This window comes from Condylura cristata, unplaced genomic scaffold (assembly GCF_000260355.1).
Source record: "Condylura cristata isolate star-nosed mole 26May11 unplaced genomic scaffold, ConCri1.0 scaffold00028, whole genome shotgun sequence".
Lineage (NCBI taxonomy): Eukaryota > Metazoa > Chordata > Mammalia > Eulipotyphla > Talpidae > Condylura > Condylura cristata.
The window spans coordinates 14937761-14963231 of record NW_004567129.1 but is presented as its reverse complement, the minus strand read 5'-3'; the positions used below and the strand labels follow the sequence as shown (position 1 = coordinate 14963231).

The following is a 25471-nucleotide window of genomic DNA, read 5'->3' as shown; positions in this document are numbered from 1 at the left end:
ACACAATCACCTGGTTTAAACAGCTGGTCAGATGATCAAAATGGTTAGACATAGATGCAGCTCAAAGAAATGTCTCCCAAATAGAGTCCCAGATTCCTCCATGGCAGATTTTAAACGGTCCCAGATTCCCGCTAGCCATAAATCATTTCAAGGGATTATTTTTCAGTCTCTTCTCCATGACATACTTCTAAAGAAACTGTATTTTCAGATTCTCATATATTCTCTCTCTCCTACACACACACACACTCACACACACTGCCCCACCCCCACTCTCCCACTCCTCTCTCCTCCTTTGCTTCTATATTCTACTTTAAGCCCTATCTTACAGCTTCAGACCTCCACTCCATCTTTGTTACCTAGGAATCCCTTTACATATTTGACTTGGTTATCATTAGCCAGTACATTCTGTTCCAATTTAATGTGCTGTGTCCTGTACATCCCCGAGTGCACGGAATTGGTAATTGGCAGCCTGGGAAGCTTAACAAAAAGAGGACAAAACTTGCCGAGCCTCAATTGTGCTGCCCTTCTGCACACACAAATCCGATTTAGGTCAATGAAAGTTATGTAGATAAAGGCATGGAAAGGAGGCCTTCAGAAAGCAGATTTCCTGGCTTGTGTGAAATTCAAAGCATTCTGGGAAGTAGCATGGAAAAGCATCTGAAAAGCCTCAGGATACATACCTTGCCAAGAATATGCTCGAGTTCTTTTTATTTTTGTTTATTTCTCAAAACATGAGTCCTGTTTGTTTATGAGAGACACATAAATTGGAATAAAATATCAAGATTATAAAGCTGGCCTATCCTATTTTGTCCACCATCACGTATTTAGGAGAAAAAGGAATTAAGGTATAGAAAAGTATGGCCAGGAATCCAGGATTCCTCCTCATGAACAGTGGTGAAGCATCTCAACTCATTCTTTCGTTCTGTCAAGTTCAGCGTCTTGTCTCTCACTAACTTCCCACCTTTCTCTTCTAGACTGGAGTAGGAATGACTTAGGTAGGAGGTAGAGCCAGAAACACTGATAACTAAGCCAGATGTGTTCAGTTCCTTTGAGCTTCGATTCATCACTTGTTAGAGATACCACCTACCTTGTGGGATTATTGGTCATTAAAAGAGATGATAGATGCTAAGTTTGTTCTTAACCAATGTTTGTTAGTATTATTAATGGAAGTATAGAATATCATACTTAAAACAGTAGTTCAGAATATTTAACTTTGTTGTGCATAAAATAGTAATTCATAACAATAGAAATTAATAGAACCAATTCATTAGTTTTTCATTAACTAACTCATTAGTCATAAGGAATAAATTTGAAAATAAGTATAAAACGCTCAGCACATTGTTTGGAACATCATATACCATCAATAAGTGGTATCCAGTAGTAGCAACAGAAATTGTATTGGTATTAATTGCCACCTATCAAATACAGATTCGTCCTTCATTGTGGCTAAATTATCACTTCCTCTGTGTAATCTTCCCCTCCATTGTTAACCCCTCCTGCCTTTGCAGAATAAATCCCTTTGTGTACCCATGGAGAAAGAATGACTGCTATCCACAGAGTAAATCCCTCAGCTTATTAAGAATCTCTTCTGTGGTGGGCATAAGCAAAAAGAACTACATGTTTCATGCTTACTCTTACAGGACTATCCTTGTGTCTCTTTCTTAGACTTTCAAATTTCTGATCTTGTTCCTTTCAAACTTATGCCCAACCAGACACTTGCCACTGCTTGTGAGTCTTTGTATATTTTATCTCAGTCACTTTTATTGTCACCCTAAATTGATGGCCAGGTATACTAAGGGTTATGCTTTATGGGAGAATAACTGATCACCATTGTCATTGGGGACACTGAAATGAAGCTATCAAATCATTTATATTTCACAACAACATACTGTGCCAACATACCCGTCAACTAGACCAAGTTCTTTCTTACTTCATCAGCTGGTCCTATGTCTACCGGATGGTATGGATTGAGGGAGTTATCATTGAAACCAATTTAGTTGACATTGGATCCTGTCCACCTATTTGTGTTACTTTGGACCTTCCAAGTCCAGCCCTAAGTAACTTAGCAGTTTCATTGTTTGATGGCATGGTGATCTGCCTACCAACCTTAAGACTCAATGTATCTAGTAATACCCAGCTCATGACGGACAGCTCTAGTCACATAGTCTCTTTGAGTCCTGTAATCAGATTCTCAGTCACTGTGAAAGTCCAGATGCACACCAGGGACTCCTCAAAGAACCCTCCATTCATCTCATCCACCTGAATAACATAATCTTTAGCCACCTCCACAGAGCTTTGATTGCCAGCTCAGCCTTGCTGTTCTTCGCAGTAATTATAATCTTCCTGCCTTGAAGGGTTATACACCACTATCTGACTTCTGCCATTCCAGAATCCTATCATCCTCATCGACATTAGGGACTTCTATTCCATGATGGCATTTCATTTTGTCCTGACTTATGGAAGGCAGCCACCAAGGAGCTTCATAGAGTTGTCAGTGCTTTGCTCTCTAGTGTGTTTCTTGCTGATGTAGTCAAGAAAACATTCCCTGAGCAACATAGCAAGGTAGTAGAGTCTACAATCTTCAATAAAATAAATTCTAACATTCCTGACCCTTCCTAAGTACCAGGCCAATGCAGTGTTACTTCTCTGTCTCCTTTGTTGTTGGCCACCACCATGACCAAGCTGTTAGAAGCTAACTCATGCACATATTAGAGTGGCTCCAGGTGTCTTTGCAAATCAAAATGGAGTCTTCTTACCCCCTTAAAACTCTTCCCCCAGCTGCCTACTTTCCATCCTTCATGTCCTGACATCCATTAGATCCATTCTCATTGAGTTCTGTGTTTTCCATGACAAATTGCCTATGTTCTGTTATTTCTTCAGTGTGAAAGTTATTTCTTTGTGGAACAGGTATTTTATTTCCCTTCTTGACTTTTCCTGAGTGCTAAACTTAATTTTCAGTCTGAAGGCAATAAGGGGTGAAAGAGGGAATGCTGAAGACTACAAGTGTGGTCTTAAGAACCTGCTTCAGGCCCTCCCTGGTGGCGCAGCGGGTTAAAGCACAGCAGTGAGAATCCAAAGCCGCTTCCGCATGAGTTCGATTCCCGCCTGCCCCAGAGGTGACCACATGGCGTGGCAGACCTCTTCTGACCCGCCCGCTGCTCCCCTCAGCAGTGTACTTCGTCGATCTGCCTGTTCTGTACCCCACTCTGTCTCTGGTGAAGCCTCTCGCCGCCCCTGAGCCTCTGGCCTGTACCCCAGTTCTGTATGCACAAATAAATAAATCTTTAAAAAAAAAAAAAAAAGAACCTGCTTCAGCTGAGGTCTTTGCTAGTGAGTTTAGGTGAGGTGAGACTGCTCTTCTCTGGGGGATGGGACTTCCTCTGCCACCTATAAGGAATCAAAGGAATCAAGAGAATCCAGAAATTCAAGTTTCTTAAGATTATACACCCAAATGATTGAATTTTTAGGTTTCAAGGTCCTGTCTTTTTTCTATTAGAGGCCTAATTATCTGGCATAGGAGACTGGTTAAAGACTATGCACTTAAATCTCCTTTGTAGTCCTACCCTCAAAATTTGTCCTGGGCCTGATTTTCAGCTTTACCTGAGGATAACTGTATGTGCAGTGAAGACCCTTCAGTTGCTGCCATTGAGACCCCAGGTTTTCATGATGGCCTTGATAGTTGTCTCCTGAGCTTATCATTTTTGGGGAAGGTTTCCAAAATGGTTACCAAAAGTCATTCAACTCCATAATATTTATAATTACCCTTTTCCCAAGACCATGAAAATACTAGAAATACCACATAATCTCTTGGTTTCCCTTCCTCATGCCTTTAATCCCAATCTTTATGGATGAGAACCTAATTGCAATGTTACTATGTTAATATTATCATACCTAATGGTATCAGATATCATACTTGGCTTGGGCTTCTCTAGAAAGAAGAATAGGGGGATTATTTGGAAATGATCTCAGGGAATGTAGGAAAGATATATGGAATATATATAAAATACAAAATTGGCCAATGCTGTAAACCAGTGTCTTAATTGGAGCTTCTGAGGAAATCTTTGCAATCACTCTTAGAGCTGTCTACTTAGGTTATAAAAGGTAGAAGCAATTTTACATTGACTTCCATCCCCATTTGGCCAATTTCAAGTGGCCATGTCTTGTACATTGAGCAAGTCACTACAAGTACTTGATAAATATTATCAGAAAAACATAATGCAAAAGGTAAGCTTATGATGCACATCTGAAGACAAAGCATTGTCTGGTAACTGCAAGAAGTCTAGTCAAAGAGTTTTGTGTATAAGTGACATTGTTTTAATTGCTGGAGTAAACAGTGGGAGAGAGAATGTGATGTGTTTCACTGCATTGTTCCTTACAACATCCCACTAAGGGCTCGCTCTGAAAGCCTCTTACATGCTGAGGTGCGGACTAAGCGAGGAGTTGGCTAGGGTAAATGCATTAAGTATTGATGCTTCATAGTGTAAGAGGTGAAGAAAAAGATAAAACCTCCTGGTTTCTCTCCTTGGTAAAGAGAAATTGGAACTGCCATTATGGTTGTTCAGGTTGGACTCTGCAAAGTTCCAGGAACTCCCACTCACACCACTACATGCAAGTTGCTCTACTTGGAATTATTTGGTGCATCACCTGCTCATCAGCACAGGGTAACTGATCCTGTGTGATCTTCCTGATGTGTAGTAATAGCCCAAAGTGAACAAAATTCAGTCCACAGCCTTCAGATTTCCCAGTTGTGTCAACTTGGAGAACCATTGAGAAGACAGTATGATTCGCACTTAATTGTGGCCTATAGGAAAGCCCTGGAAAGACTAAGTTGACACAGTACTCTCATGGAGTTCACACTGGAGTAGAGTAAAACAGACCACAAGTAAACAAACAAACCAGAAGAATATCAGATAATGAGACACGCTACATGGAGAATTAGCAGAGTACCATATAAATACTAGCAGATGGGTAAGAGAGTGAATTTAGCTTGGCTGATAAGAGATGTCTTCTCAGAAAAGGTGGCATTATAGTCAAGATCAGAATGACAGGAAGGAAGCAGTCATACTAAATTTATAGGACATGAGCAGCTAGAGAGAGGGAACAACCAACATAAAGGTCTCAAAGAAAAATGGGTTAGGGGAAGGCAAACAAAGCCTGGACCAAGGCAAGAATAGAAAGAAATGAAATGGGGGCTGTATCAAGGCCAGATTCTGCAGTCTTGCACAAGTGTGACTTTTGTTCTGAGTAGTCATTGAAAAGACTGGCAGATGGAGGAGGGGAGCACGTGAAAACAGACGTGAGGGTCTGAGTGCAGTTGTACCATTTACAAAAACAGTGGGATCTAGGTTTTAATGTCTATGTAGAGGTTTTCAGACAGGGATGGAGGTGGGGCATTAAAAAATGGGAACAGAGGCCCTCCCTAGTGATGCAACAGGTTAGGACATAACACTGCAAGCCAGCCACAGCTGCTTCCGTGCAAGTTCAATCCCCAGTCCCGGAGGTGACCCACATGGCTCAGTGGACTCTCCTGTCTCGCCCACTGCTCCCCTCAGCCGTGCACAGGGTCCTTCGTTGATCTGCCTGCTCTGCTTCCCATTCTGTCTCACCACTCCTGCCCCTCTGGCTTGTACACCAGTTCTGTATGAATAAATAAATAAATCTTTTAAGAAAATGGGAACAGAATTGACAAACTCAGATAATAAAAATACATTCTAGTAATCAACATGAGAATCCAGGTCCAAGCTGTAACAGAGAAGAGAAGACTTGAAAATATCTAAATTAGTTGTTCTCAACCACGTGACCATGTATTTCCCCCATGAAACTGCATTTGGAATGGGTCTGAATTTCTTTGTCAGAGAGTCTGAAAGGTACCCTGAGTGTTCATGCGTGAACCTTTGTAATTCCATACAGGGATCTCTTTTACCATGATTTATTCAAAGCACAGCATAGACCCTCAGCACAGTCCTGGTAGGCATGTCAGAGACACACAGCCTCTGACAGAGGAGGAGCCACTGCTCTGTTGTTGCCAGGAGGGCCGGGGCCTCCCCAAACCACAGTTTTCATTCATGTCTGGACAATAATGTGCCTTTGCATCCGTGTATATTTCCAGTGTATACTCTTCTCCCTGGCCTGGTTTTGATGATGACTTGTTGGATGATGGAGAATAAATTGAGTATGATTCAAGGTTGTCCAAAGTTCAACGCACGCTATTTCCCTTAACTGGTTCCATGTGATCAAATGAAAGCTTTGTTTTTATGCTCTGCTCAGCCTAACTCACATATGTGTAATGACCGTGCTAGAGAATTGCATGGCCCTGATGGAAATATAATAAATATCCCTTCTCTTTCATGCAATATGCTCAGATCTCCTTCCCTGGAATATGCCTTTCCCCCACTATGTATTAAAATGTATGAAGAACAAAAATTACCCCTCACTATCCAACTCACTTCTTATCATAAAATCTTGATCTTTCCCCCAAAGCACCTAGAATTACACTAAACTGTGATGCTTCCACATGATCCCTCTCACCCATTTCACAGATGAAGGAATCAAGGCCTCACAAAAGTAAATCAGTGTCCAGAAGGAGTTCAAAAACTGCTGTGAGTCTTGAGTCGATATCCCAGCACACCAAGTGAATATTCACCAGGTTGGCTAGCTAGTAAGACCAATGGCAATTTAGGGAAATTCACCTTATATCAAACCAAATTATCATCTCTAAGCACTTGCAGAAGGACTATAGATATCATCCTGGCCACACTTCCTTGGTCCTAACATTTGTTGAACATCTGCCATGCCTGAGCACTAATCTCATAACAGTTTCATATGCTCATAATTATTCTGTTTTATTTATTGGCTAGGATTAGGCGAGTTAAAAACTTGTCCGTTGTCTAACAAGTAAAAAGTTGCAGTGCGGAACTTCATGCTCATGCTGTGCCCCTGAATCCATGATTCCCTCATTCTGTCTGGTGCACAACCTGTCTGGTTTACGTGGTTCTTCTAGGAGCAACAACGAGCTACTAGGTGTTTTGTATTGAACTTACATGAATATCACCTTTAGCCATAAACCTGGAAACTTCCATATGTACAGACAGCACAAGCTGTTCTCCATCCTCTGTAGACCACCTTGCTTTTCTATTTCATTTTCCCTTTCCTCTTTACTGATACAGATTTTACTCTTTCTCCCCCAAAAGAGAAAATCCAAAATCAGCAATAAACCATCTAAAGAAACAAAAATGCTATAGTCAGACATTAAAACAGAAAGCCCTGGCCCTCCCTGGTGGTAGAGCGGGTTGGAGCACAGCACTGAGAAGCTAAAGCCACTTCCGCATGAGTTCGATCCCCGCCTGCCCCAGAGGTGACCACATGGCGCGGCAGACCTCCCCTGACCCGCTGCTGCTCCCCTCAGCAGTGTACTTCGTCGATCTGCCTGTTCTGCTCCCCACTCTGTCTCTGGTGAAGCCTCTCACCCTCCGCATCTCTGGCTTGTACCCCAGTTCTGTATGAATAAATAAATAAATCTTAAAAACAAACAAACAAACAAAAAACAGAAAACCCTGCTAAACCTGGAAATGGCATTGTATTCATCCCAACAATACTGCTGTAAAGCTGGAACACATAGAGGCCCAGAGAGATAGCCTGTGGCAGGGGCCAGGAGAGAGGATAGTGTGTAACCCCTCTAGGAAATACTGTCTGTTCCACACAGCACATTTTAGAATGGATTTCCAGATACCAAATACGCATTATCGCCTGGGTTCAGCCAAGAAGGGGGCTCTCAGAGGCCACATGCATATTAAAGTGTGTAATCTTGCCGTTACTATGGGGAAATAATTTACAGGATCATACAACCCACTGCCTCCTGTCATCTGCTGGGACCCTATGGTTGCTGTGGTTGCACATGGGGGACTCAGCTACCAAGTTAATGTCACCTACTGTGTAAAATTGCACCTCAGCAGAAGGAGAAGGCTGATTGGTCTCAGTCAGGGCTGCATGTGGTGAAGGCTTAACTAGGAGAAAAGCCATCTGAACCCCTGTGGTTCCTGGCAAGGGGGAGACAGAGCCAGGCCTGACAAGGGAGCCTGTCTTGGTGTCAGAGCTTAGGAGAGTTCTGGCTGTTTTGTGTGGATCTTCTGTTAGTTGGTCTGTGCTGGACTTCAGGGCATTTCCTTGGGACTCTGTGTCAACCCAGGAATGTGAGTGTTCAATAGGGGAAAGAAGCCTGGAAATGGAATCTGTCTGCAGTAAACTATATTTTAGGGTGAACATAGTTAGAGAGGTGGAGGATGTGGGAGGTAGATGGTGGAAAGACGAAGGGACTTGTCTAGTAGATGTCTTAGACATCCCTAGATATCTGGCACAGACAGTCTAGGAGGTGAATGGCTTCGGAGGGTTGGGAGTGGGGCCCAGGTCAGGAACTTGCAGCATTTCATGAAGCGAGAAACTGGCTCATAACAATCTTTGCGTCTCAGATTGAATCAAGCCCAGGGCTTAGGAGATTCTCTGCAAGATCCAGTCTACAACACAGCTGTGAACTTTAAGCAGATCCTTTATCCACTAGGGATTTTAAGGGCCTTTGTCTTCTCTGGTGAGGTGTGAAGATGAGCTTCCAGGCCCCATCCTGCCCTAAGACAGGTGCCTTCACTGGCTCCACAGCCCCCCTTACTGCACATCAGGGTGCCTGGCACACAGTAGCTGCTTAGAAAATATTGAGGGTGAGAAGAGAAAATGCCTGGCAAAACTGTGACAGTACATTTCAAGGCAGACAGCCTTACAGTGTCAGTGGCTGGAGTTAGAGTGAGAAGCAAATCCCAGGATTTAGCGATGACCCAATGCAACTACTGAATCAGTAAAATAAGTTTTAAACGTGAGGAATAATTAAGTGTTGGGTCCTGTAGACTCAGCCAAACAGACTGGATTCTCCTTTCTTCTCTTCACTTGCTGGGATTCTTTATTTATACTTTTTTTTTTTCTTTTTTGTTCCTTCAGTGTGTCTGACTTTAGTTCATGTGCCAGGGTGCTTGGCTAGGTGGGTTGTGGACAGATTTCCTTGGAACAAGAGGCCAACAGCCCCTCATCTTTGCAATCACGTAAGACATTAGAGGCGATTATTGAAGGAGGTCAGGGAAGAAACCAGTTCAGGAGAAGGTGAGCAAAGGGTCAATCCCACCTCCCATGCCCTACCTCCTGTAAGTGAAGGAAGCTTTCTCACAGAGAAAACACTTTGTTTATCTTTACAATCAGGTGATGCACTAGCTGACATTCTGCATTTAGACAGCAGAGCAGGGAGGATATACATATATATTTATATTTATTGTATTTTTTTCAAGCACATTCATCTGAAAAGGCTTGGGTTGATTAATATTTTCCGCTGTCCGGTAACCATGGCAATGGGGTCAGCAGATATAATACTTAATTTAATCTTCCAGCTGCCTCAGTGTGCTTCACCAGTGTCCCGAATAATAGAAAGCTCTCTCTCTCTCTCTCCTTCTCTTCCTCTCTCTCACCCACCCCCAATATTATTATCTTTGTCAGTGGCTCCCTCACATGACCCAAAAAGAATACACTGGATTTTTTCCCCCTCATTTCATTTTGTCTATGCACTTAAATTCCTGCGTGATTCCGCTTCCCATCCATGCCAGTTTCCCCTTCAACAACCCGACCACACTTTTCCCCCTCCACCTCCACTCCCCACTGCTCCCCCCCACAACACTACAGCAGCCAATCTCCACAGAATGACAGGAAACGTGGGAAGATCCTGATAGCTTTCATAGCTGCACCGTAAGGTTTATGAAACACACTCCTGGCCAAATGAACCCATGCCGACTCTCCTCCCCGCTGCAGACCCAGGCGATTGGCTGAGAGTGCCTTGCTGTTGGATTTGCTCTCCAGGTGGGTTAAGTGCATTGCTTTGTCTTCATTTGGCCCAGTTCCCTTGTGTCCTATCTGTTGATTTTCTTTCTCTTTCCTTCCTCCCCCTCCTTCTGAAAATTATCCTTTTTTTATTTTTTAGTTACTATGTTTTTCACACACTCAATATTTGTTTGGTCTAAAAAATAAAGGAGACCGTTGTTTTGGAAGCCTAGGTAGACTTGTATGCAAGAGCAAATAAAGCAAATGATAGTTTGGGGAGAATATAGAGAAGGAGTTTGGAAAGGGGTAATTTTGCTTTTCCCGCTTTCTGAAAAGCTGGTGTGAACTCTCAGATTGGAGTTCACTTGTTTCCTTCCTCTTTTGGTTTAGCATACTGCCAGTGTTTGTTTATTCCACAGGTCTGAGAAAAGAACATTGTGATAAAATAATACTTTTTTTCTCAAAACTGGGGTTGGGGGTGCAGTGATGAGGGAGAATATTTAAAATTGGGAAGAAGATGAAAAGGGAAATTGTTAGAATGTGGGTTATAAAAACCTGTAACATTTTCCCCATTTTTATTTATTAATCAGAATTTTATCTGTTTATTTTTTCTCACTTTTGTCTATTCATCAGACTTTTATCAATCTTGACTCAAATAATAAGCTTTTTTCCCAGTTATGCTCCCCCACCTTTTTGTTGTTGTTATTTTGGGAATAAAGAACAATTTCCAGAGCAGAACAGTATTTTCACAAATGCAGAAATGATCGACTATCATCCTCATCTCTAAGAAGTATAAACCCCAGTCTGTTCCTTTAGTATTTCTTTTTGCAAAAATACTGGTGAAAATTATTACACCCAAAAGCCAATCCTCTCGGTTGGTGTTAGTCTGAACCTGGGCCAGTTCAGTTGCTAACATTGTTCCAAAATGGAGGCATGTCTCCCATCTTCCTTTGATAATGTGTTTCATGTAGAAATGCATTCAGTGTCCTGGTTATTCAAGGGAAAATCTTGACCCTTTCCTCCACTTACCTCATTAAGGAGACTGTGTATCCAGTCAAATCATAACATGTCTGTAATTGACATTCTGGTAATGGAAAGCCTGAAGGCAAGAGAAAGTGGGAACAGCTGTCCATCTCGTGAAGTAGGTGCCACTGTGGTGCCACCACCATGAGCAGATGTGCACTCACCACCTGTCGCAGGCAGACCTCATGTTAACCAGGTGACATTTCTCAGGTGAGTCCCATATAGGTGAGCAGTTACAGCTTGAAGCTAAAAGTAGCCTGTAGTTGTCAATGTGCCCAGACATCTTCAGAGACAGTACTACCTGTACATGGACCCTGTGTTGCTGTTGCTGTTTTCCTAAGTGACCATGGCATACTGACTCTGAATGTGAGGCATGCAAAGAACTAAGGAGCAACTATGGACAAATGCCTCTAACTTGTCTCCATGGCAACAGATACCTCCCAGATGAAATCTTTGATAGCCATGGGTCACAGGCCTTGTGGTGTGAATGAAAGTTCACTCCCATTTTAGGGGTGTCAGCTCTGATTAGAACATCCCTCAAAAAGTGGGAAAAGGGCGAGATAATTCCAAGTGAGTTCTACCCCATGGCCTTGATTCTACCCAGTCCCTGGATACCTGGGACACACCACAAATCACTCTACACCATGTTCACCATTGCATTTATCACTGTTGTCCCACAGTATCAGGGAGATTCTTTGAGGTCACAAAGATCCTAGAATCTCTATGTCAATTTAGACCTAGTTTATCTAGACCTAGTTTATCTAGACAAAGATCCTAGAGTCTTTAGGTCAATTTAGACCTAGTTTATCTAGGACAATAAAGTCTACCTTAATAATACCCAGGGAGTTGAGAAGAGAAGGTATTGACATGAACACCCAGATGAGGGGGCAGAAAGAACTGAAGTATCATTGGGGGACACTGAGTAGCTCTGGTGGTGTCTCAACAGCCCATCTTCACTTCCTGGGGTTACTAGGACCTATTCTTTTCTTCACCCAGTGATGCTTCTTGCTTCTACTTGGGCAAATCTGTCAACTCTTAAATGGGGAGCTGGTAGTGAGGAGTGTCTAAGAGATTAGCTGATTTCTTCTTTCTGGGTTTTTGTTTCTCCTAGTGGCCCCAATTCTCTGTAATCTTCTCCCCTGTGACTGTGACCTTTCTGTGGGATTCTCAGATTCTGCACCTTCTACTGCCTTCGGAATTCCTTGCAATCACTGAAGTCCACCTCACCTCCGTAAGTGGGTCTGAGTGGCAGCTCAGCGTGCGGTACAGAGCAGTTGCTTAGACCTATACAGGTCATAGGTCAGTGGCCCAGTGATCCGTGGTTGTCTTGATCAGGGACCCCATCTCCGATGCTGTTCACTGTGGTCCATTGTCGGTGTCACAATCAAGTCCAAAAGAGGCATATGACCCCTTTAAAATGAGAATCTAAGCTCGGTGGGCCCTCCAGGTCTCTCAGCCAATACCTTTCATTGTTAAATGTCCCAACATCCTTGACTTCACACTGCCTGGCAGGTCTTGCTGGCACTGGATGCAAAGCTTTTATCAAAGAAAAGCCAGGGAAAATGTGCATTTTCCAGGCTGCTTTTCTTAATGGCCTTTTAGAAGTTCCCATTTATATTCAAAATGGACTAACCACAGGTCTCTTGATCTTTGGCCCTTTTTTGCCCAATCAGTGACTTTTAATGCTGTATCTTCAACCACTTTTCGGTGAGTTTACCTCCTGGCGTAAAGAAACAGAAAAGAGATAACCTGCAGCTTGTGGGAGGCACAGTTTATCAAAGTAAACAAATGGTTCTTTGTTTAAAAGAAGGAAAAAACCCCACATAATAGCTACCAAGCCTTTCTCCAGGAGTCTTGCCCCATAGGTGGAAGGAATCACAGCCCTTGGGCGGCTCTTCACCTCCTCCAGAGATGAGTGTCTGGCATGGTCTGTGTGCTCGGTGTGGCTTACAGATGCAGGCTCACCCTCTGACGCCCCGTCCTCTTCATATGGCAGCCTTTCTCTCTGTTTCTTTTACCTCTTCTAATTAATTTTGAGAGCTCTTTGAGACATTTTCCATTTCGTTCACAGTTTGAGTCCTGCTCTGAGGTGTTCTCAATAAATGCCATGGTGGCTTCAGCCGAATTCTTCAGTGTAATGGCTCCTTCAAAAAAGACTCATATTCCTGTTTAATTCCAACACCTGAACTGATTGTCAGTTTCAATCCAATGATGACTTTGATTATTAATGGTGACCGATAAATCAGAAGCATCTACAGCACAGTTCAGAGTGGGAAACCAGACATTGCTAGGGAAATGTTCCAGAAGGGTAGAGCTTGTACAAGATACAGATTCTTCTTGGGAGAGGATGTGATGGCTTTCTTCTGAGATAATGACCATCTCCCGCTGAAGGCAAGTTCGTTCCAGTGTCTCCACTTATGAATGGTGTGTGCAGGTGGGTGTCTAAGGAAAAACAATTTAGTGTAGTTTCTGTGACCCTATCTCTTTTCTGCTTCTATACATTCTCCCTTTAATTGCTGAGATTCCTCCCCTAACACCTCCAGTCTCCCCTCATAAGTTCCTGTCTGGAATTTCATTGACTTGGCTCAGTTCTCTCCAGCATAAAGCTGTGCCTCTGTAGTGTTTGTGTAGCAGGCGGATATTTGTACCACAACATGAGGAACTTAGAAGGCAATTCAGCTGTTTCCCCAAATGTGTGACTTGGAAAGATCTGATATTCTACTATGTGAAAAACACAGATGTCCTCCTCTACTTGAGAGAATGCCTGTCAGTCACTTGCCACCTGTTCAGAAAGGAATCTGCCCAATGCAAAGCAGCAACTTGTCACCAATGTCCCAAACCTCAGTGTGCTATTAACTCCTATCCACGTGTGCAGGTTCCCTTGCAACCTGCACCAAGATGCCTTCCTTTCTAGCATGGCTGCACTCAGGGAGATGCCCCTCAGGTAAATGAACCTATGGCTTTGGTTGTTTTGTTTTGTTACCAACAGAGGAGGTAATAGCCATGAGAGTCAGGAAGGTGCCTTGAGTTTCTCCCACTGAACCTTCCATCTCTGTAGCTACATGGTGTTTTCAGATTCAATATCCTGCTTTCTGAGATCCAGGGTGATCCTTTTCAAGATGAACTAGTTCTGTCATTTTAACTATGACAGCAACCCCAACTCTGGGTCTCATAAGCACACAGCTCACATATTTTGGGGAGTAAAATACTATTAGGTGTGAAAGTGGTACCTGCTCCTTATTTTTGCCTCTATCTGTAGTGAATATTCCAGCACCATTCTGATCCATCCCCCATTTCAGAACTGCAGCTCTCACCCTCCTGACTGATGTAATGTTAGATGCACACAGTGCAGAGTCCTCTCTGGTAGTTGTCCCAGCTTAACAACACCTCACCTACCTCCTATTCTGGAGTTCTCCTTATGAGGAAGCTTTGGGTTTGTCTGCATTCCACTTTAGCTTCCTTCTTGACCCAATCCTGCTTCCTTCATCTATTCTGAGGAGATGTTGATCCCCTAGCACACTTCTCAATAAACTTCATGAGTGAAGATATCCCTCAAGGGTTTCCATCCCTAAGATCTGCTCCCAGTAGGCCCTTCATTGTGGAAACTCCACACATTCCCAGGCAACCCTGCAATCCAAGAGACAGGTCTGATCTTCGTGGCCCTCTGCTAAACTAGAAGTTATTCCTTAAACTAACTATGTGTCTACCATGACTACCAAATTTCATTAAAATGCCCGTCTTTCAAAAAGAGAACATAGCCACCATTCTTCTAAGATGAAATCCCTTCTCCAACTGTCCAGGATTGGAGTTGCTGGCCATTGGGATTTTTTGTACATTGTTTTATTATGTCTACACCTAGTAGATAGTGAAGTGTGCAGCGTGCAGGTTTATTTTCTCTTATGCTCATCCTCATGTAACTGAATCATATCAAGACAGGATGTGGGAGCACTGCCATTGTCTACACACTCCCTCACACTCCCCAGTCAACATCCCCCTACCAAAGGCCACTGCCCTTTCACTGTGCCTCTACCCACATTAGCTCATTTGAAAATGGGTATTTTGCACATTCTGAGTTTTCTGTCTTCATTTGTGGTTTTCAAAACTTGGGAAGTACTGGTGAAATAGTGAGCATTTCTGTTATGTTGTAAAAACATTTAAGAAGCAGCATGCAACCAGGGGAAAACACTCCATGTTTATAGAGTGCCTCAGTATATAAACAATGACGGTAAAACTGCACACATGTACAGCAACCTAGTGGGCATGTATAGTTTTCAGGAAAATGACCACAGAACCCTATGCAACGAGGATGTTAACATATTTTGTCTTCAGCAGCATGGTTAGGGTTAGTTTAAGGAGTCCTTAAGTTGGGATTTTGAAGTAAATTAGGATATAAGCATTTGAGACCTGGTTCCATGGCCAGTTTTTTGTTTTGTAAAGGACACACATTTCACTAAGTGTCCCCTTGTAATCTTTATAATCCTTTCCAAAGACTGTTGAGTTCCCTGCCTTTTTCTAACCATCTCTTTTAGGATGTTTTGCCTGTCAGCCCCCCTCCTGCTGGTGCTATTGCCAGGATTCCCAGACAGTTTCAAGTTGAATGCATTGAAGGCTACAGTTGAGCCTTTCTTTCTCCAGGGGAAGAAGAACGCAAAGATATTGTGTAATAAATGTGGTTACAGCAAACTTGTCAGACTGTTCTCAGGCAGCTGAGGATTGGGTGAGCCTGGAAGCAGATTAGTACTTTGCTCCTTGTCCAAGTGTTGCTCACTGAGAGATGGTGGTTCAGTCTCTAAACTTGTCCCCTGAATCAGTCAGACTTAAGCCAGGAAAAGGAGCCTGTACATTTTATACAGGGAAATTAATATGGTGTCTAGTTTCAAAGGTTCTGAAAGGCCATGGAGAAGCGAACCATAGACTAGCAACATCAGGAAGCTGTTACTACCCGTAGCCCAGCAGAACAAAGGGAGGCGTGGTGGTGCAGAGTCCAAGAGCCCATGATGTCTGGAGGGAGCCAGAGATCTGTTCCTTGCAAGCTAGAGAAACAGTTTCTTCAATTGGGGCTGCCCAAAGTGGAGGCAACTAGAAAAAGAATGGGGGAGAACAACCAAGCTTCTCTCTTACTGGTCTTCCAGCTCCTGTCAGAGCCTCCCATTGGCTGATTCCAACCAGAAGCCTCTTGGTAAGGGAGCTCTGAGGAATTGTAATTTGTACAGGGTGCAGCCCTCTGGAATATGCAGCAGAATGAAGCCAGGAAGGGTTCAGAACTAAAAACAAAGAAGTCACTAACCTCCTGACTTCCTATACCATCTCTCAGTAACTGATGGAGAGAAAGCCTTCCTATCACTTTACCATGGCACTCATTTTTAAAGATGCAAAAAGATGAGTTTCTAAGGAAAGCAAAAGGCTAAACATCTAGAGTGTCTTTGTTTTCAGGGCTGTGGGTGGCTGGGGTCCCTTCCAAACAGCCGCTGTGCTGAAGGGCTGTGGCTTTTGCTTTTTAGGAGTTTATGGATGCAGCGCCTTACTTTAGGATTTACAGGCTAGCTCAGTTTCATAAATCAGCAATGTGCACTCCGTGTGTGAGAGTCTGCAAATTCTAAACTAATATGTCGCTCTCTTTCTGTCTAGCATCATATTTATGTTAAGGTTCCATAAATCGTGCTCTGTGTTTCCGCAGCACGACCATGATGGAAAGTGATGGAAACAACAATAAGAAAGAATGGACATTAAAATGCAAGAAAACAAAATGAAATAAAAATTCATGTGACTCGCGACTTAAAGCTGCTTATTTCAGAAATGTGCATTGATTAGGGAGAAGGAAATCAAATATTCTGTCTGCATTTAGCCACTTGGCCGCTAAGCCATTCAGCCTGTCCGGGCCATGTCAAATGTGCCTCTTGTCAAGGAACTGAGGATTGTTGCTGGATCAGGGGTGATGGTGGTAAGCTTCTGAGCCTTAATGTCTTTTCAGGGGCAACATTTCCAGCAGCATCTTAGGGGCCAGTGCATCAAGGTGGGATTATAAGGGTAAAGGTACCATTTTTAGACACCAAATTTCTACCCCGCAGGTGAAGACAGAAATGGGAAAACACATCTCAGTCTTGTGTCAGGAATTTTTCTATTTCCTGCCTAGCTTAGCACACCAGAACAAGGTGGATGGCAGCTGCTCCATTTTAGCCAAAGCTTCTTTTGCCGTACAGATTTTAGTGTATTTTATGTGTACTGGTTTGCTTCCCTTTGCATCAGCTCCTAGAAGGTGTGAACGTCCCCGAGCTACAGAACAGACCTGTTATGGGGTTGACTTGGTTGGTAGAGGACAGTGACTTAAAAGGGAATCCAGCTTGGATCAGAGCATCTGCCTTTTTCTTCAGGGGTATTTGCTTTTTAAGTTTGTTTATTATATTTGAAAACTAACTGAAACATCAGGTTATGCATTAGACCAAGGTAGTATTTTAACATGTTAAAGGAATTCTGTCAGTGGGTTCTAAGTATCCATCTATCACAATTATTAGAAACAATGTGCTTTGCAGTAGTAAAGAGAGACAGTCAATAGGCAAACGCACACTAAATAACCTCCTTTTAGCCTGCCTGTTTCCTACCCTGCCCAGGCAGACACTGTTTATACAAGAGACAAAGGAGGAGATGTTGGACTCGGCACCACACGTTGGTTAGTTTGTTTTTTTTTTCTCCCTAGTTCCAAATCTCTCCTGTAAGTCTCTAACACAGACTGACCCTGGATAGGGACTTTAATATACACAGAATGCAATTATAATACTAACAATTGCATGTAAGCAGCAACAAAACACATCAGGGAGAAAGAAATGAGGGTGGGTGAAAGAGGCAAATTGAATTGAATCTAGAAAACGGACCTCAACTAAGAGCCGATGCACATCTGGATGCTCACTTGTCTGGCTCTGAACTTTCCTTCTGTTTCCAGCCATATCTTCATTAGCAGAAAGGCTGGAGGCAGCCCCTTTCCTGTAGCCACTTGCTTTACGTAAACCAGCTAGCAAACCGCTCCGTTCGTATTGATGTAGACATTACCACAAATCGCCACTTAGGGACCTGAACGAATTGACTAACTGGTTTCAGATCCAATACACATAACTTGATCAGACACAAAGTTTAAGTACACTTGCCGGCGTGCCAACTGCACCTACCGGGAAGTGACTCTTTGGCTGCTAGCTTCAAGAGGCCCTCAGGGAAACCCGGGAGGAAGGCATCCAGACCTGGTGGTGAGGGGGTGGGGGATAGGGAACACGTCTGGAGGCTTCAAGAAGAACAGCCCAAGGTAGACAGGAATCAGGCATACTGGCCAGGAAGCTGGGCAGTTTCAAAAGCCACACACACAATGCAGTCCAGAGTGTGCATGATACAAGTTTTATTAATTTGGCTTTTACCCTCTCTCAGAGGGGCTCTGAGGTCTGGCAGACTGAATGTCAGATGACAGGGGCAATGACTGAACTCAGAACAGAGAACTCTCAGCTGGCCAAGGTCAGCTGCATGTGCAGCTGCCCATCAGACTGCCAGGCACCCAGGAAGAGCGGGTTTACATTGTCTTCTCAGTAGCCAGGGAATAACCTGGGTAGAACTGGGCAGAGGCATCGGGATGAATGAGCACTAATGACCTTGAGAGGTCAGGGCTGGTGTGTGGTATGGCTGGTGTTGAGCTCATACGTCTGCACTTTCTATGCTCAGTGGCCCGGTCCATCCTTGATTAAGTTGCTGAATGGTTGGAAATAGTCACTCATTTCTGACCCAGCTCAACTACTACTGAATTCACTGCTTCTCACTCCTCCTTTGGGCTGGAAGTTTTTATTTTCTTCTAGTCACACTGGGAATGAGAATACTTTCCCACAGAATATTATATAACAGAACTTACAAGGCTAGGTGTGTAAGTTGAATGATTGGTTAGGCATGTAGTCATGGAAGTTTCTGGAAGAAAATGATTAAATGAGAAAAGCTGATCAGCTGAGCTGGTGTGCATGAATGTGCATATATATGTGTATACTGTAGTGGGGAACATACTAAAAGGTGAAGCAGCTAGGATTCTGGCAGAAAAGGATGTATGGTCTATTAGAAGCAGACCAGACCAACAGCTGCAGAGAACAGGTAATTCCAGAGAGCCTGAAAGTTAGAAAAGAGCAGACAGGAGGCTTTTTTTTTTTTTTTTTTGCAGGCAAAAGAGAATAGACTATAAGAAGTGTTGAGTAGGAAATTTGAGTAGGAAATTCTTAAGTTGGAAATAATAATCTTCTTAAATTGGAAATAAAATAATATTTTGTTTCTTTTATTGCATTAATATGCATATTTATCAATTTTTTAATTTTGTAATTTATTAGTGTAATGTGTACTTATTCACCACCTACTCTATAGTCATAACACTGTGGATGCAGGGAGAAGTAATACAGGCATGGTAGTGACCAAACTGAGATTCCAGCCCCATATTCATTGCTAGGAATAAACTGCTGAAGGCTGAAAGCATTAGCAGTGGCTGCTTAATCCTTACAAATGACAATCATTTAGTGTTTATAGTGATTTTTATAGTGATATAATAATAATAATAGCAAATAATGGAGAAACACATTGAGTACCTATATGTACCAGAAATTACACTAGGGGTTCTCTGTAGATTATAGCATATAATCCACTTTATAAGGGAGAGGTCTTTAGTTCTCTTTTACATTTGTGGCTTAAAGGTGAAGGCACATCTGCATGTTATAGCAAAATATGTGGTTTTTGAATTTAGGTAGCTCTGATGCCATATCCTTCACTTGTTCTTCTCTAAAATGTTGTCTCCCTGGTGGCAACATGGAAGTTGTGCTAGGATGGAGACTGCTGTTATGGGTATAAAAATATTATTAGTCTGTGGGAATAACTGTGAGCATACTATATAGCAGACAAGGGAGAAGGAATACAGTCTTATCAGTGCTAAAATTCTACAGGATTGGGAGATGTATGGGATTGGAAAAGTGGAGAATTTAGGAGTAGCTGGCAGGGTGGAAGATCATTGACATTAGTACTGGTAAAAAGAAGACTGGAGTACAAGATAAGAAATAAAGAAAGGTTGGACATTCAGATATACATAACCAAGAAATCTCTTGATACATGGCAATTGAGAGACATTAAAGTTAGATATGCAGTTTTGGGAACCACCCACAAGGAATCAGGATTACATTGCTGGAGGCAAACAATTACCTCTGTCTGCTTCATTCAAAAACACTCAGTGGGCACAATGGGAAGTTGGCATTTCATGGGCCATCTGATGACCAGGTCTTTCAACCTTAGCACCATTGACATTTTAGAACAGATAATTCATGGTTGTGGGTGGGTCTTGTGCACTGAAGAATGTTTAAGAGTATCCCTGGCCTTTACCCACTAGATACCAATAGAAAACCCTCTCCAGCTGAGATGCCAAAAATACCTCTGGGCATTGCCAAATGTTCCCTAGGAGGCAAAATTGCCCTCAGTTGAAAACCACTATAGCCTAAAGGAATTTCATTTTAGTCCTTGTGATTATAAGTATATCATGTACATCATGATATACACATGCACACACATATATGAAATGCATATTGTGATATATACACAGGTATATGTACATATGTATATACATACAAACTTTTTAGGTGATTATATACACCCATGATACTTTTCAATAGGATTCATTGCTATTTTTGGAGTGACACATGTATGAAAAAAGAACGTAAGTAGTGGTTAGAATGTTGTGTATTTCTCAATACTTTGGTACCAGTCACTTGACTATAGTTTGAAATCTTTTGAAGCATGTTCAAAACCACTGGGACACTGGTGCTCACTAATCATCCATGTGCTGTCTGGCTTTTTTGAGAATTTAAGTTAGAGTCAGGTGACTATTTCTAGTCAAGGAACTGGGAGAGAGAAAGTGACATATATCACTTCTGGGTTGAGCCACATAAAAGCCCGGTGGTACCTTTTCCATCTGTCTCCCCTCACATAGCAGCAGCAGAGACCATATTCCAGATGACTTAGCTTCAAGACATGAAAGCACTGTCTGAGCCACAGAGCTTGCAGGAATCTTATGCTAAGCCTAGAGAAAGGTCTGTTTGTTACCACAGCAGAGCTTAGCTTTACCCTGACTAACAGAAATCCCATTAGTATAAAAGGGAGAATGAGCAAGAATGATTGTATGGGGTTTTACCAAATGTACATCTGCTTTCTAGGAATATGACAACCACATAAAAAACTATACCTAACAGACTAGTAAGGTAAACTTTAGTCATAGTAAGAAATCTGGCATCATATTATATATTAATTTAAAAAAATTTGGTTAGATGTTACCTCTCTGTTTTCCTTGTTCCAGTGGAATTGGTTTGTATTAATTTTTTTTTTAAGATTTATTTACTTATGTTTACAGAACTGAGGTATAGGCCATAGGTGTGGTGGGTGAGAGGATTCACTAGAGACAGAGTGGGGAGCAGAACAGGCAGATAGAGACACTGCTGAGGGGAGCAGCGGGCGCATCAGGAGAGGTCTGCCACGCCATGTGGGTCACTTCCCTGGCAGGGGATCAAGCTTTTGCTGCAGTGGCTTCAGAGAGCTTCATAATGTGGTGCTTTAACCTGTTGTGCCACCAGGGAGAGCCCTGTATTTTAATTCTTAATGCAAGACAATTCTGTTAAAAAATTCTGTTAAAAAGCCTGTATCAATTAAAGTTGGAATTATGTAATATATCAAATTCATTCTTGATGTCAGGTATATCATGCTACTTAGAGACCAATTTTCACATTGCTTAAGCCAAAAGTAAAATGTTTATAAGTGTGAACAGTAAGGGTATCACCTGTGACGTTTTCTATGTAATTTAAGAGTTTTACAGTGGGAATTGGGCAAAATGTCATAATGTTACGTTATAAGACAATCTTCCTGTATTTGGAAAACAAATTTAAGGAAGTACGAATGTTGATGTGATGATTCTTGAACTGCTGATAATACTAAATGAAACATCAGTTGTTATTCCTCCTTTCTGAGCTGCAGTGGAATTCTAGATACAATTTCCAACATGTCTGCTGATAGTATTTCTGTTAAATTAACAAAGGTGCAAAATGTAAAGGTTTTAGATATTCTTTCTCCAGTATTTGAATACCTGTGATGAATTTTGGGAAAACTGGTTGTACCACAGAAATTTGTAACAATTACATTAGTGGTGCCTCTCATGCATTTACACTTGACATGACTTTTTTCTTTTTTTTTTTTTATAGCATGAATGGTGTTATTTTGTGATTTTATTGCAGTGTAGTTCAGACAAATTTTGATATTGTAATACACAAATTTCAGTGACTGATCCCTGCTTTTAAAGAAATACTAATAATGTTGCCATTACTCTCAGCTTTGTTTTATTCACTTAAAAATCTGAAAAAAAAATTGTTTTAAGCATTCTGAATTGGAACTTTGGTCCTTTTTATAAAGTGATATTGCTGCTTTTTTCCCCCTCATCATTCTAATCATCAAAAATTAAGGAAAAATTATATTGAAATCAGAAGTTATTTGTGAATATTACACTTAGAACTGAATTTAGAAGAAAGACTTCTATCATAATGCTGCTTAAAGTAAGCAAGCTGTAGAAGAAAAAGTAGGCAAGCTGTAGAAGAAAATTGCTAGCAGTGGTATATGTTGCAATTTGGATCCAATGCAGCAGATAACAAGGGTGTATGATGTTAATTGTTGAATTATTCCAGAGGTTTGAAAGACAAATTTCAGTGGTTCTATGAATTATGCTGGATTCAGTTGGAAAAAAGCCCTAAATGGGATGATCTAGAGAAGATATGGAATCATTTCTACGTTGCTCATCTCACTTTGTCATAAAATGATCTTTTTAATGAACTTTCAGTTCTTAAATCATGTCTTAATGAGAACTTGCTAGCTAGATGGGATGGAAATAAAGATCAAATATAGTTGAATGCACGTGTAGATTTTCACTAGAAATACATTAGAATCCCAAACATAAGGAAAGTACAGAACTTTCTTCTCTCTCTACCAAATTCAAATGCTATGATAAAGGCCATTTTCCTTAATTAATATATTTTAAGTAGCAGCGATGGTACTGATGGTATTTAAATGGTGAAATCTTTATGGCTAATCCCAAGAAATTACTGAGAACTTTGAGAAAATGTGAAGGATAGAATAGCTACTGAAAATCCTAAGATTAAGAATTTGCTGTGTACTTGATGCTTTGCTAAATACTTCAGATGTATGGTTTTCTTTAATCATAACAACCATATAAGACAGGAACTACTATTAGGCCCATTTTATAGATGAGGAAATTGAGATTAAGATAGTTTCCCCTGCTATCAGCTAGTAGGTGCTTAACCTGTCATTTCATTCTATTAATAGAACAAAGGCTCTAATCAACACTCTGTCTTGGCCCCTAACAACTGCTCCTACAATCAGCCATCAGCTTCCATAACGGGCAGGTGATAGAAATAGAAACGTAATGGGTAGGCTAAACAACAACTCTCTCGGGCTTTGTATTTCCTGTCATATCTCTATGTTCAGGATGTCACTTGCTTCTCTAAGTCACAGACAATTGCCTGGAGTGGGGAAAACTTGAGCCTGTGAATCATTTCCTTGTTAAGTCAAATACCACCCATAACCCCTATGTCGTCTTGCCTCAAAAGGATCCTAGCAGGCACCCATTGAAACTCACCACTGCACATACCCCTGTCAATATCAGCACCCTGTTCTTCCCCCAGCATAGGCTGAACTTGCTGGGGGTTGCCATTTAGTTGTAAGCTGTACTGCTATGGAGTCTGTTACTCTTTCCTTCTGATCCTCCCTCAACTCAACTGAGCCAGTAATGGCACATTGCTCTTCTCATTACTACCATAGTGGCATGTCCCTTCTTTTGTTGCCACTCTCACTGTGCTATTTCAAACCAGTCACAATATTGTGACAGTTCTGATCAGGCAGCCCTAAGGGATGGCCCCCTTTTTTTAGCTTGCTTGCAGTGTTCACAGCAAGCATAGCCATTCCCAACAGAATGATCTTGTTTTCTCAAGTTCTTCTAGCCTCCTTTTTCAAGAACCTTGTATCAGTTATCTTTTGCTGAGTAACAAATCATCACTCACTAGGAGCTTGAAACAAGAAAGATGTTTTATCACTCACCTGTAAGTTGACCACTTGGGCTGACCTCAACTGGGAACTCATTTCAGCCCTACACAGTGATAGCTGAACTCGCTGTGTCTGAGACCTCATTTGAATCCACTCGGACAGCTGGACCCTTCTCTCCATTGCATCTCGTTCCTGCAAGGAGGCAAGCCTAGGCTTTTGTCATATGATACAGGAAGGATTCCCAGCAGCAGCAAGAGAAAACGAACTCCAGTGCATGAGCACTTTGTCTGCAGGCATCACCTAACTAAAGCTCTTTGGCCAACACAAATCATGTGGCAAGGAGCATTAATATTGGATAGTTAGATATTTCAAGGCTCTTGCCCGTGTGGCGCTCTTCCAAAATTATCTTTTTAAAAACCTTTTTCAGAAAGGTTCTGCTCTAGCCTCTATTCCTATTTACTATCTCTGCCCATTTCCTCAAGGTCACACCCTTGCCGTTTCTAAATAGGAAGCTACTTCAGCATAAGGAACACTATTCTTCTACCAAACTCCAATCTGCAGTCCCATTTTCTATCATTTCATTTCTTCTATAGCTATCATGTTATAGGAATTTATTTTTCAAGTAGTTTTTATGAGCTAACACACACACACATACACACTCACATATACGTAAGGTATAAATACTCAGTAACTTGAATTGAATTGAGCTGATGATGAAAGGAATTTGCTTCTGTATTCGTGAATTTCTTGCAAGGTTGTTGAAGTGGCCTTGCTGGTTATGAGTAAGGCCTGAGATCCTGAAGTGTGCAGGGGAGAGGCCACCATACATTGGAGAATGTACTCTTTGCAATATTTTCAAATAAAAATGAATTCCATTTCTAAAGGAGAAAAGTAAGGAAGAGAGGCCGGAGATACAACAGGAGGCAAGGGAGGTTCTGCTAGAACAAAAACTGCATGGACAAAACCCATGAGGTCAACAAGCACCATCAAGTTCCTTCAGTATTTGCAGTGTACTCTGGTCTATTTTTCTGCAGGAGTTGGCTAGAATTCTGGAATTCATAGACTTTCCTGGAAGGCAGAATTGCCTGATGCAAAATCAGAGTGGTAGAATATTATCAACTCCACTTTTAAGTTCTCCATTAAGTTTTCAGATTATCAATTAAGCTTTCAGATAATTAACTGGTATTCATTCACACATTGATGGTTCAACTCTATATGCCAGGCACTATGTTAGTGCTAGGGACTGGAGTATGTTGGTCAACAGAAGAGGTGGTCCATGTTCTCATACAGAAAGTTGGAGAACTTTATAATGAGTTGGCCTCTGTGTATGTGTTAGGGATGTTGGCAGGGGGCTTACTCCAGCCTCAGGAACTCAGAGAAGGCTGCCCAAGGAAGTAGTGTCCTTGCAAGGAGCTGAGGAAGAGGGAAAAGAAGAGTCAGCCTGTGTGTGTGTGTGTGTGTGTGTGCATGAAAGAGTGTGTGAAAGAAGGGGAGAGAAAAAGAGGAGACAGAGAGA

The 25471-nt window shown here is 41.9% G+C and overlaps 1 long non-coding RNA gene across 1 annotated transcript in view; it reads right to left on the bottom strand.

Annotated features, from left to right (window-relative positions):
- The window catches only part of LOC105854183, a 77608-nt gene extending 53388 nt beyond the window's left edge, over window positions 1–24220 (bottom strand). The window contains exon 1 of the long non-coding RNA XR_001145883.1: window positions 24010–24220. This is a non-coding gene — a long non-coding RNA (uncharacterized LOC105854183). The remainder of the gene's footprint in view (window positions 1–24009) is intronic.
- Window positions 24221–25471: the final 1251 nt, after the last annotated feature.